The sequence below is a fragment of the Anarrhichthys ocellatus genome, unplaced genomic scaffold, assembly GCF_004355925.1.
Source record: "Anarrhichthys ocellatus isolate YVR2014 unplaced genomic scaffold, GSC_Weel_1.0 scaffold1, whole genome shotgun sequence".
Lineage (NCBI taxonomy): Eukaryota > Metazoa > Chordata > Actinopteri > Perciformes > Anarhichadidae > Anarrhichthys > Anarrhichthys ocellatus.
This window is the reverse complement of record NW_022280031.1, coordinates 17,353,083-17,365,785: the sequence shown is the minus strand read 5'-3', so window position 1 is coordinate 17,365,785 and position 12,703 is coordinate 17,353,083. Positions and strand designations below refer to the sequence as shown.

Here is a 12,703-nt window from a genome sequence, read left to right as displayed (position 1 = left end):
TTGCAAGCAGTACTTTTACTTGAGTACAATTTGTTTTCTATACCCACCTGTGTGTGTATACCACCTTAGAATTGTGCTGATGAGGTGAGAGAAACTGGAGCTTCATGTAGGTTAAACAAAGGGAAGGAAACAGGGCATGGCGGTCATGTAAAGCATATGTCAGTGTCACAGTTACATAACATTAGTGGGGGGGATGCCATTCCCCTTGTCAGCAAAATGACCAAAATGCATCCCCCTTGTGATCCCTCCTCCTCAGCCCCTGCAGGGGAAGTGGAGTTGTTAAGTTGAATGTGTCAGTCTAGTCTGCCTGACTCATTAATCCTTTAAAATGTGTGCAAGTTAGGATCTGTGGCCCCGACCATGGCTCTGAAATACCAGGAGCTTAACTGTGTTGTGTATCGATAAATCCTTGGCGCTGTCCCAGCATGTCCTCATCCCCAGGGCGTCAACTATCGATTGTTTGTCACGTCTGATACTGACACACAAGGCGTCCTTCAGCATCTTCAGCAAGTAACTACAATTCAAAGCCATCCGTATCTTTATTTCAATCAATACTTAAATTGACATTTGGATTAGAAATGTAAATAGTCTTTGGAGATTAGACCCCATCGTAACATTAAATATGTTAAGGCGGTGGTGAAGCTGTACAGCTGAGAGCAACAGAGAAAACAAACAGATTTAAAGCTTAACAGCAGCGACGCGATTGGCTGATGGACTCGTGGCAATCGTGGATCTGGTTGGCTCAACTAAAAGATTGAAGCCCGTAATCAGCCGATTAAGAAGAAATGTGACGAGTGAGAGAGAACTGTGAGTAAATGAAGCCTAAAGACGGTCTTGCTGATTAAAACCACACTGAGCGTCATTATGCTCAAATGCTCTCGGGAGTTTGATGACGTAGTATAAAGACCGCAAACAAAACCACAAAGGTTGGGAGTGAAGGTGGATGAGCCACACCAACGCAGGACCTTCAACGAGGAGACCGATGTTCGTGTTCCAAAGTTTTGAGTTACTTAGAAACGTGTTTTCCGTACTTATGTTACGTTTTAAGCCCAATCATGATGTGTTTTTTCTAAACCTATCTAAGTGGTTTTATTGCCTAAACCTAAGCAAGGCGTTTTTGTTTAAACTTACAACTTAAACCACGTGTTTATTGACCCCACGGGTCCTCATCATGCAACGAGTGAGTGTGACAAGTTGGAATGAGAACATGTCGGCTGTACGTGGTGCTGAAGTAGAAGACTGCCGTGTCCTTCTGTTTCAGTTTTATCTTGGATCTTTAATATTCTCTAAACTGTAGGGGGGGGGGTTATTAAACAATACAGAATTAAAAGAGTTGTTCATGGAACGGTCTATAAATCGCCTTTATAGCAGACACAATGTAGTGAGCTGTGTTCAGGTGACAGACCTAAAGAGGAATCTTTAACACAGCCCTGATGTTTGTCCTTCTGTACAAGTGCGTGGGTCTGTGATGAAGTTCAGACTCAGCAGTAAAGTGTGACATAACCTCATTGCTGGGACGAGACCTGCAGCGCCTCCCAGAGGACAAAAGCTGAGAGGAGCTCAGATCTTTTTTGTTAATGCGGTTGTGGTACAGCAATTAAACTGATGCACTGCAATGTTTTGATGGTAACAGACGTCACTGTGCATGCTGAGTATCTATGTTTGCAGTACAGTGCTGTGTCACAGTCAGTTTAGTAAGAAGTGCTCCACAGTGTAACATTACTGCATTCAAAATCCTTCATAAGGAAAATGTACTTTAGGTATTAGATCTCTTCACGGTACCCTTTTTAGGGGGATTTGTTTTTGTCTGCCCACAAGAACAGAATTTGTACACACAAGTTATTATGAGTGAGTTATATACACTCCTGTTAGTTGTGTGGTGGGCCAATTTACAACTTCACCAGTCCATGTTGACCTCACATAAATCCCAGCAAGCAGTAGCTCGCACAGCTCCAAACTGAGGTCTAATCAGCTGCTTAACTGAGAGCATGTGGAGGCCCTTTAATCCATAACAGTGCGTCATATTTAATCAGCTTAAGCTTTTTATGTCAAATAAAAGCAACTTTAGCTGTTAGTTAAATCTAAAAAGGGAAATATTCAACTTTTTACTTTCTGAGATGAAGTGGAGTAAAATGTATGAAATAGCATAATACTGAAGTACAATGTGAAGGTTCTTTATGTAAGTATAGTACTTGAGTAATACTCGGGTACCTTCCACCACTGGTCACAGGGCAATTACTCATTAAAAGGACAAATGTATTGTTCTTTCATTGTTGATATAGTGTTCATACATAGTACCATTGGTACCAATACGTCATACAAGGTTTTGGGGAATGGAACTGAATAATGCTCTAAAAACTGGCATGCGGTTTTTGAAGGTCCCTTGACCTCTATCTAACCTCAAGGTATGTGAATATGAATTGGTTCCAGGCCCACTTCATGCTAATCTCTTGCAGTTTTGTGCAAAAACAATGTGCTTTTTTTGCATGCAGTATAAGTTTGTAGTATTTGTTATTTCCGCCTGTTCTAAAATGGTGTATTTGAATATTTTAAATGCAGGGACTTACTACGACTAGGGATAGAACATCAAGTAAAGGCTTCTTTAAGTTGTTTATTACAATTGAATGCTTCTCGATTTTGTCTTTGTTTTGTCATCTTTCTGCGGATGTCCACTACATTGTCCATGGTGTTCCTCAAGGTCTTTGTTTCTTAATTTGCCATTTTAGAAAGATTTATTTTATTATCTTTTCTCAGTAAAAAAAATAGTAAAAAATCAAATCTGTGAAACTAAATGTTATCAACCCAAAAATTGACAACAACACATGAGATGTAATTGTTCCTTTTACACTCTCAAAATGTTATTTTAATTCATTCATTCATTTGTTTATTTAATTTTTTTATTTATGACCAAAACAACTTGACACAAAGTGCTGCGTCTGAAATGAATCATCAGCGACGTGTGCCACTTCTCTTTGGCATCTACTGCTGACCTGATATCTCCCCCTAAAGGTCCCCCGTCCCCCCGTCAGAGAGACACACTCAGCTCCGTTTGTGTCTCGGTAAACGGACTCTTTAAAGAGTGCTTTGGTTTGATTTGAAGCTGTGGATCTAAGCATGAACAATCTTTTTTCATTTTGCAGTTACAACAATCTCTGGAGAAATAAGTGGAAGTGAGTGAATCCATCAGAAAGTGATTCAAATATTTGAATCCTAGCAGGCTTCATTTACAATCACATGTTTCCAGGATTTATCATCTCCAGAAGTTACAGCAGTAAATCTGTAAATCCTAAACTTCAAATATTTGAAAATGGTTCAGCTCTGCTTTTTCAAGCTTTCCAGGATCCTCCACGTCTCTTTTTTCCCCTCACCTCTTAAAGTGTGACATGTTAAAGGGACAGTTCAACATTTTAGTAAATACACTTATTTTCTTTCCTTCAGAGAGCGAGTAGAAGAGATCTCATGTATCTGACTGAAGTACGGTGCTGAATGAGGACATGGTTAGTCTAGATTTGCATCGCAAAGACTGGAAGCAGCTGCCAAAGTCAAAGAAATACACCTACCAGCACCTATAAAGTCTAAAATGAATACAGACAGAAACATTTCAAGCTGGAATATATCTGCAAATACAGATCTGACAACAGACAGGTAAACACGCAACACGTTTATCATTTATTATTTTTGTTCTAACAAAGTTTCAAGAAGTCCACCCAGATTGTTCTCCAGCTGGTTGTGATGACAAAACTGAGATGCCGGGCCCCTGTCCCTCTCCGTCAGGACAGGGCCCCTAGATCTAAAGTTAATGTTGTGCTGTAGTGATACATATTTGCAGACACGTTGTTTCAATTAAATTAGCTGAAACATGTCGACCCACTGTAAGCCTGGAGCTGTCATGGTGTCGATGCCCCTCTTTGCCCACTTGGAAATGAAACACGGCCTCGTGCTTTATCGTGGTTTTTGGTTTTACAGTTTTGGCACAAAACTAAATAGCTAATAATTAGAGAATTTGTGTCCAAACAAATAGCATGAGTTTGATGATGTCTTTATTCATTGAAGCCAATAAGCACTTCTTTGTATTGTATGCACACATATGAATCTTAATATTTCACTTCATCGTGTTTCTTTTTCAATGGTTTTTTTGAGCCATGCAACGCAAAGGAGGTCTGTCAGTTGGTCATTCCAACACTTCTGTCCAGGTTGAAATATCTCAACAACTACTGCCATGACATGTGGTACAGTCACGCAAGGTTCCGATGATTTTCCTCCAGCACCAACATGAGGTTTACATTTGTGCACAGAGTGAAATGTCTCCACGACTATTGGATGGATTGCCATGAAATCTGGTGCATGCATTCAAGTTACTTTAAATGAGGAATTGTAATGATATTAGTTGTAAAATATCCATTTTGTCCAATACTTTTGTTTCTGACCAAATACCTGCAAAGCCAATAGCATTCCCATCAGATTCAGGTGGTGAATATGGCAAACTTCATGCCTTCCAAACACAGGCATGTTTACATCGTCCTTGTGAGTGTGTTAGCATCCTGACAACCAGGTGAAAGCACCACCGTGTGTTAGTGCGGCCTCACAGGTTCACTAAAGACAGTCTTGTGCTTTACACATCTGTGTCTGTAATCTTGATTTGCGATTGTGGCTGCAAACGTTTATTCGCACTTGTTTCTCTACTTCTGTTGTTCATGATTTGTCCTCTTGTGTTTCAGGTAGTGTGGACTGAGGAGGAAGGGACAAAGAGAGGGGGAGAGACAGAGAGAGAGCGCCATGGACAGACAGGGAACTGGATAACAGCACAGGAGGCCATCAAACAGCAGGGAGCCAGACACACACACACACACACACACACACACACTGTAGAAACACACAGTAGTGAGACAGACACAGTAGTGAGACAGACTTGACACTTTGTCAGAGCCACATATACGCTCTGCAGTTGACAGCCGATTGGGAAAGCTGGAGCTCATCAGAACATCCTGCAGGACAACGCGACTGAGCGGCTGACGCGCGGAGGCAGAGCCGGCTGGAGACCTTGTTGGTGCGAATCCTTTTGAAATACAAAAGGAAAAAACAAATCCTGAACAAAAAAGTGACGGGCTGGGCTTCATGATATTCGTTGATACTCAATATTGCAAATTTAGGCTGAATCACATAAAGTAAACCCTTTGCTTTTTGGGTAAATGGGATAGTTTCCAAGAAATTTCCTGGGTTTTGGAACTTCTAATAAAAGTAATAGTCAAAGCAGCAACTTAAGTTAAACTGTGAAGTTTGTCTCCAGGCAATCATATAATCCAGCGCACTATATATGGAGAGTTTCCACTCATTGGTTCATATTTGTTTGTCATAATTCTAAGACATTTCTTTAAATTATGATGTTTTTTTCAAGACAATTCCTTTTTCAGTTACGCGTTACTCGACTCTGCTAAAGGCCCTGAAAAAACAACAGAAGGTGTTTTTTTTCAGGGCCTTTGAGTGAACAAACCAAAACATGACAACGTTTTGACCCAAAAGGTACTGGGTGACAGTGCATGACTGTGAAAGCTCATTACTATTAGTTGGAGGTAAAGGCAGTATTGGAAATTGTCAGTCTGTTGCCACCGTGTTGTAAATTCAGTCCTAATAAAGGAACAGATGGACAGAGCTTTAATGCTGTTGAAAATGTGAATCTCTCTCACTGCATTTCCTTGTTCCCTTTTGATCTCATCTTCCTTCCTTCGGTCTTCACTCCCTCTCCCCAGTTCTTCCGTTTCTCTTCTTCAGACGTATTTACCAGCTTCCTTACATTTCTGACATATTTACTTTGTTCTCGTGTTTATCTGGTTTTACCTTTTTATTTTCTTTACTTGCTGTTTGTCCCCTTCTTTCATAGATCTCGTTTCCCTTTCAGCCCCGCCTCTTCCTTGCTCCACTTTGTCTTTCACTTTTATTTCATGTGATCTTTTATTTTCTCTTTTCTTCTGTTGTCTTTGTTTTGTTTCCTGTCTTCCTTCCTTTTGTTTTCTTTCTTGTTCTTCCTCTACCTGAACCTCTCCTGTTCAAGATGAAAGAAAGAAGTAACATCAGAAGGGATTCACACAGGTCCCTTCTTCTTCTTCTTCTTCTTCTTCTTCTTCTTCTTCTTCTTCTTCTTCTTCTTCTTCTTCCCAAACCGTGATCTTTTCCTAAACCTAACCAAGTGGTTGTGATATTAACGATATTAACCACGTGTTCAAAACTACGACCGTTACGTTTCGATAAGAGGAGGAATCCTTGACACAGGTGCGGGCTGCTTATTTAGGAAATGTATAAGAGGGTAGGAACAACATATGTGGTCGTATGGGTTGGAGGACGTGTTGGAATGGGAGGCTCATTGTGCTCACTTCTATGAATGTTCCTACTGACGAAGAAGTTAGTCGAACCCAAAATGAGATCTGAATGAAGTTCACCTTTGCACAGCCTAAACACTGTACATCCTTGTATATACTTGTTATAATCCCATGAATAATCATCACACATCAATGCATTTTGTAAACATCGGTTCATGTAAAGGTGAGCTCCGTCCTACAATAAGAAATGAAATACGATGGTGTGTTTAACAGATCGACCACGATATGGCAGACCATTACATTTGGTTCGCAATGTATCTTTGACTTTACTTCTCGCTCCAAAATAAGAAGTTCAGTGGAATTTGCTTAAAAGAACACAAGCGATGTGAGCTGTTGTTTACCTTCAGAGGAAGATGTCGACTTTCTCTCTCCTCTCTTCTTCCTGTTTCTTGTCTCCACCGTGTCCCTGTCTTTCGCCTGTTGTTCTTGTCTGATTTCTACATGCAGATGTTAAATAGGCTTTGCTGTTATTTTTAATGACTTGTGTATACTGTGTGATGAAAGTGATTATGCTGACTCTTCTCTGTCTGCACTGAGAGGGTGCCAGAGGCCTTTACAACACATGTAAATAATCCAAATAAAAGGCTGGAACTTTCGTGATTACTGACCGTGAACTGAAATATCTGGTGAAGTTTTCAATCTCAAGTTTCTTTTTCTTTCTTTCTTTTTTTACTTTTGAGCTTTTGAAAATGTCTTCTCCACATCTCGTCTCACTCACCGCAACAGGAATGCATTTTTGCTTGACAGCACTGCGCAGTAGATACACGTTATTATCGAAACCATGTTTCAAATGTTACTTTTCCAACAAAAGTACTCCTGGACGTGTCAGTTACTGCTCGTCACATGCATTGTGTCTTTCAAAATCTACAGGAAGTTATGTTTCGGCAACAAAACCACTTAGTTAGGTTTAAGGAAAGAGTGCGTATGACGTTAACCTGACCTAACAACTCAAGTCACTCACGTGACTAATGACACTAACGACTCACGTGATTAACCGCACTATCGAGTCTCGTGGCAAATTGTCAACGTTTACGTTGAGTTTTGTTGGGTAAACGAACAGCTCCCGTCTCCGGCACGAAGCTTTGGTGTTTGATTGACCGCTCCACCTCAACTCCCACTCGTCCTTCTGGCTCTTTATACTACATCAGTTGCTCTTACCATCTAATAGTGACCCGAGCGGGTTTACATTTGAGTTAATTGAAAGTGTGATGCAAGGGTATATCACGCGCAGATGGGCTCCTACGAACCAATCTTTATTTGACGAGCTGGGAGGGATATCGGTTGTTTGCAGCCCAGTAAATCAAGCAAGCCACGAGAGGCCAAGGCTAACGGTGATTTTACAACAGTCACGGGGATTTTGTAGCAAATGTCAGCTACATTCAGCCCTCTAGGCCAGCATCAGGACAGCTTCTGTACAGAGGCACTTCGCAAGCAGTGGTTGGTGTCGTTTACAATTCCACAGCAACATAAAGCCAGGAGAAAGAAATAGAAAATGTTCTGACCATGCTGCATGCTTACGTTATAACCACACAGTTTATACCATTGGCAGCTATTATGCTCACATTTCCCGGGCCGTTGTCACTTGCCAGCGGTATCGTATCGTGAAGGCCTCTCCATTGCAGGCTGGGTTTCAGCCCCTGTGTGTCAGTGTCGGCAAAACACCAGCCAAGTGCGATTGGATGAACGGTTGTCAAGAAACATCTGACAGACCAGCCCTGATCCCTTAAAACAAAACACATCCCCATACGATGAAACTGCATTGTGAATAAAATGTTTTGTGGTGGATCACGCTCAGGTGTGTGTAGGGAGGAGGTTGAGGCTCTGGATGGGTGAAAAAACAACACAACATTCACCCAGGAGACTGCTGTTTGTGAAGCAAGTACTTTTATCCTCTAAATATAACCAAGTGCTTTTGTTGCCCAAACCTAATCAAGTACTTGTGTTGCGTTTTTTGTTTCGTTTTAATTTTGTAGTAATTTCAAGGGAGACCATGATGTTTTTCATTAAACCCAACAAAGTAGTTTTGTTGCATTTTTTTGGGTTTTGTTTTGTTTCAATTTACAACGTTCACCACATGTTCCAGACTGTTCCAAACTGTTTCAAATCATTTAAAACTGCGACCAACAGCAGGGCGGTGTACATAAACCACAGTGTGTGGGTTCATGGTGATGAAGGAACTTCAGTCATACAGTCCAAGAGCGTGGCTCAATTTTGTGTTTTAAACAGTTTTCAGAAAACTATGGAGATGTATCAGGCTTTGGTACTCGCATAGTGGATCAGTTCTTTGTCGTCTTCGGTCTTTTCATGGGATTTGTTGACAAAAAGAAAAATACAGAATATCACCAGACTAATCTTTTCAGATGAGAACTGACCATAAAGGAATGATCTACCATGAATTCTCGAGCACCCATTGAAATGTTGGCACTTTACTCCTTGATACAGCAAAATAAAGCAGCAATTTTCCAATAAATTTGGATAAAATGTTGAATGAAGAGACGGGAACAACAAGGACTATAAACTCTGAGTCAAGTGAACTTGGCTCTGATCTAAATCCTGTTGAAGTGAGTTATAAAGTAGACCTACTAGACCCTCACTCAGCACACCGCTTAGTGTTTTAGTTTGCTTGCAGATCCCCAGCCTACTGTTACTTCACTTGACTGATTGAGCTTCACTGTGCAGACTGATGCATGTTCACATGCATCTGCTGAAAGGGGAGAGTTGCTCGCCTTGAAGTTCATTTTAAGTCTTTAAGTCTTAAGAGCTTCAGTATGTGACATCGCAGCAAGTCTAAAAGCCAATATGCAACTTACACAAGTGTAATGTTGAAATTTAAAGCCTTCAGTGTTCCAGTTCCAACATGTGTAGAAATAATCTTTGAGAACAAATGGCATTGACTGGACGGGAAAGCGAACAATACAACACCAGACTCTCCCAACTGTCAACATCAACTGAGCTGGACAGGAACAGAGATCAGTTGTGACAGCGTGTTATCTGCATCCGAAGACACATGTTGCTTCGCATCAGCAGCAGAGGGGATCTGATTAGCTTCTGGGGAGATACTGCTGGATACCGTCCACTCTGAAACTCTTCCCGTCATTTTCAAAATCCCAGGGCCACACGGGAATACAAACTATAGCCGCCATGAGTTCTCCCTCTCAGAACTCCCTTCATCTGAGAGCTTTTTAAGCACACTAGCTTTCAACAATCGACTTGAACCTTCGACCTCTGCGCCTGTAAACGCTTAAGCTTTTGAACTTGTTAATGTTTCTACTCAAATGTTGCTTTCTCTGAGCTTTTCAGACATTCCTCCAGTGAATTTATTTAATGTCTTGTTTTTAAATCGTCTTGTTTTTAAATCGTCTTGTCGTAATGTTTTTATACACTTTTTAACTGTTGCTGCTGTACTGATGAGTCGCCAACTCAATTTCGTTGTATGTTCGTACGATGACAATAAACATCCTTATCCTTATCCTTAATGAGAAGATACGCAATACCTGAAATCAAGGCTTTTTGCCGTAGCCTTTACACCCTTACATACTTTACCTGTTAGACCCCAGTGTGTGAGAGTTAAGCGCTTTAGAAGCTTATTTGCAGCCGTTTGTTGATACATTGGCTTTCAGAAAGTACTTCAAATGGGAGGCAGAATCTGAACTTGTAACCTCGACACCTGTACACACTTAATATCTTTCAAAATGTACTTGAAACTTGGGAAACACGTGGATTTCATAACTTATTCATGGTTATAAAAATCGTCTTTGGGCTTCTTCAGTTTTTCATTTCTGGTTTACTCATTAGACCAAAATGTACCAAACCAAAAGATGTAAAGTTGTGTATCTGCATACAAGGGCGTAACGCTTCTTCCAACACAACAAATCCACCAGTTTAACCAACAGAAGTCTGGAGAGAATTAAACAAAGTAGTTGCTCATGAAAGGGTGGTGAAGCTGTGGCTGTTCCAGTTCCAGTGGTCAGTTTACGTGAAGGTTCTCTACACCATTCAGTGCATCGATTTAACAGCAAACGACTATTTGCTGTGTAAAGATATAGTGGAGTAAGGTCTACCTGAGCAGATAATGAAGTCGCTCTCCCTATCTGTGTGCTGTAAGTTGGGTTGTAATATGTTTTTTTTTTTAGTGCATGTTACTGCATGTTTGTGCATGTGACCTATGACCTAGTCCCATGCACAACTAAAAGTAAACAATGACATTGAGTCGCTACTCAGTCAAGTTAATGTCAACCACGCTTTTTTCCTAAAACAAACTACGGGGTTTTGTTGCCTAAACCTAACTTCCTGTAAGACGGAAGTTTATTTTGAAAGGGCACTGCGCATGTAACGAGCATATATCAAGTAAGGAGTGAAAATGAGTTGGATGTATGACTCAATCTATCTTCCATGACCGCTTGCACCGGTCATGGTGCGAATAACTGCAAACTGTCATTTGCATTTGGTTCAAAATGACTTCGTACAAATTGATACACTTCAAAGCACCAAAAATAACTTGAAGCAATGGATCAAAAGGGACATAGCTAGTCTTGAAAGGTGATGGTGCGTCTGGAATGGAAATACTTTTAGGTGCAACAATTAATTCTGAACGTTCACATTTTCACAGGTTTACATGATGGTGGATGGAACTTCAGCAGGGAAAGTTTGGTCTGCATGTTTGATTGAATCTGGCAGATTGTTTTTGGAAAGTAAACTGGCCACACGCTGACACGCAGAAATTCGCATTGCTTTTCCCGCCCCCATGTTTGTTTGTCTTCTGATGTCACGTTAGATCTGACACTGTTTAGTACTGTATAGACGCAAAGTGTGTGGTCCTTAGTCTTGACTGAATTGTCTGGTGTGTGCGTTCATATGATTAGAATAATGAAAAAATGGGTTCAATCTGTGGTTATGTCTGTGGTCAACAAGGTTCATAAAATCAGTTATGATTTCAAAATCCTCCAAGTTTTGGCCATTAAAAACTGACTCTAAGCATAGATTACTAAGAACTCATCTGCTAATTGTGCATTATCACGCAAGATTAGTTTCTGGGTTAGCCTCTGGATTAGCCTCTGGATTAGCCTCTGGGTTAGCCTCTGGGTTAGCCTCTGGATTAGCCTCTGGATTAGCCTCTGGGAGGAACGGGCACGGGAAGGCTGTTCCAACTCGTCCGGCCAAAAAATCCACCTCTGAATCTTTCAGATATTCAGAAGCTACTAGTGATACTGATGCAACCTTAAATACCCTCACTTGTTATTCGACCCACTGACTGTGTGTGAGTCCTTTCTTCGCCGACACAGTGGCTTTCAGAAAGTACTTCAAATCGGAAGCACAATCTGAGCTCGTAACCTCGACACCTGTATGCACTTAACCACTGATCCTCTGAGTGTTTGTTCTTCTGACCCTACTCTCAGCGAGATTGCCTTTTTTAAATCTTTCTTTTGTATGTTATCATTCAAAATGTACTTGAAACTGACAAACACGTGGATTTCATAACTCAAATACATTTTGTGTAGTTTATTAATCCCCCTGGGATTAATGGTTTGAATTCAGTCTCCCTGGACTGGCATTTATTCACTTTTACGTCTTGCTGCTAGCTTTCTTGTTAAAATGATCTGGAGGTGTGCCATGCTGAACCACCAGTTTATTAAGTCTGTCAGAAAAGCAGACCTAACCATGCATACCTCTGGATGTAAGTGATCATTTTGATTATTTCCAGTGTCAAAACCAGACCAAAGGTTGGATAAAGACCACACATGAGCTGCCGCGTAATACAAGTTTGTTTTGTCCTATATTATTGCAAAGTAAGCTGAAATATATGGTTCAGCTGCAAGACTGTAATATAATATATACAGTATTACAGTCTTGCAGCCAAACCAGGTGAGCCAAAGCCTACCTGACAACCCTCAGGTTTCTGCAGGGCAAGGCTCGGCAAGCCTGAGAGATTGTCAACAGGGGTTAAGGTGGTCCAGAACGATCCAGAACAGCGTTCAGGCACCTTTGATTAATAAATACATCAATCTGATTGGACATTTTTAAACTAACAACTTCAAGCAAGTTACTTTAAAGTGTGCTAGGAAGCCTCGCGTTCCTTACAAATGATGCCATCAAGATACTTACTCATGAATCAGAAAGTAATGTCACCCACACGGTTATTTTAAGCAGGGTTTTTTGACTTTGTAGTGTGTTCACAATGGAGAAATATGATTAAAAATGTTAGTACGGCAGTTACAGCCGCAATGCATGCCAAGTAAGATGTGGGGTCTCCTAAGTGAGATTGGCCCCAGCTGCCAAGGCTGTGATCGTCCAACAAACAAAAAAGTGAATTATTAGGAACATTTTGAAAA

At 40.8% G+C, this 12,703-nt stretch overlaps 1 protein-coding gene across 4 annotated transcripts in view; it reads left to right on the top strand.

Annotated features, from left to right (window-relative positions):
• raly (RALY heterogeneous nuclear ribonucleoprotein) overlaps positions 1-6,974 on the top strand; it is a 100,600-nt gene extending 93,626 nt beyond the window's left edge. For all 4 annotated transcript variants that reach the window (XM_031853447.1, XM_031853366.1, XM_031853155.1 and 1 more), the window contains exon 10: positions 4,719-6,974. The gene's annotated coding sequence lies outside the window, so the exon portion shown is untranslated. The remainder of the gene's footprint in view (positions 1-4,718) is intronic.
• The last annotated feature ends 5,729 nt before the right edge of the window (positions 6,975-12,703 follow it).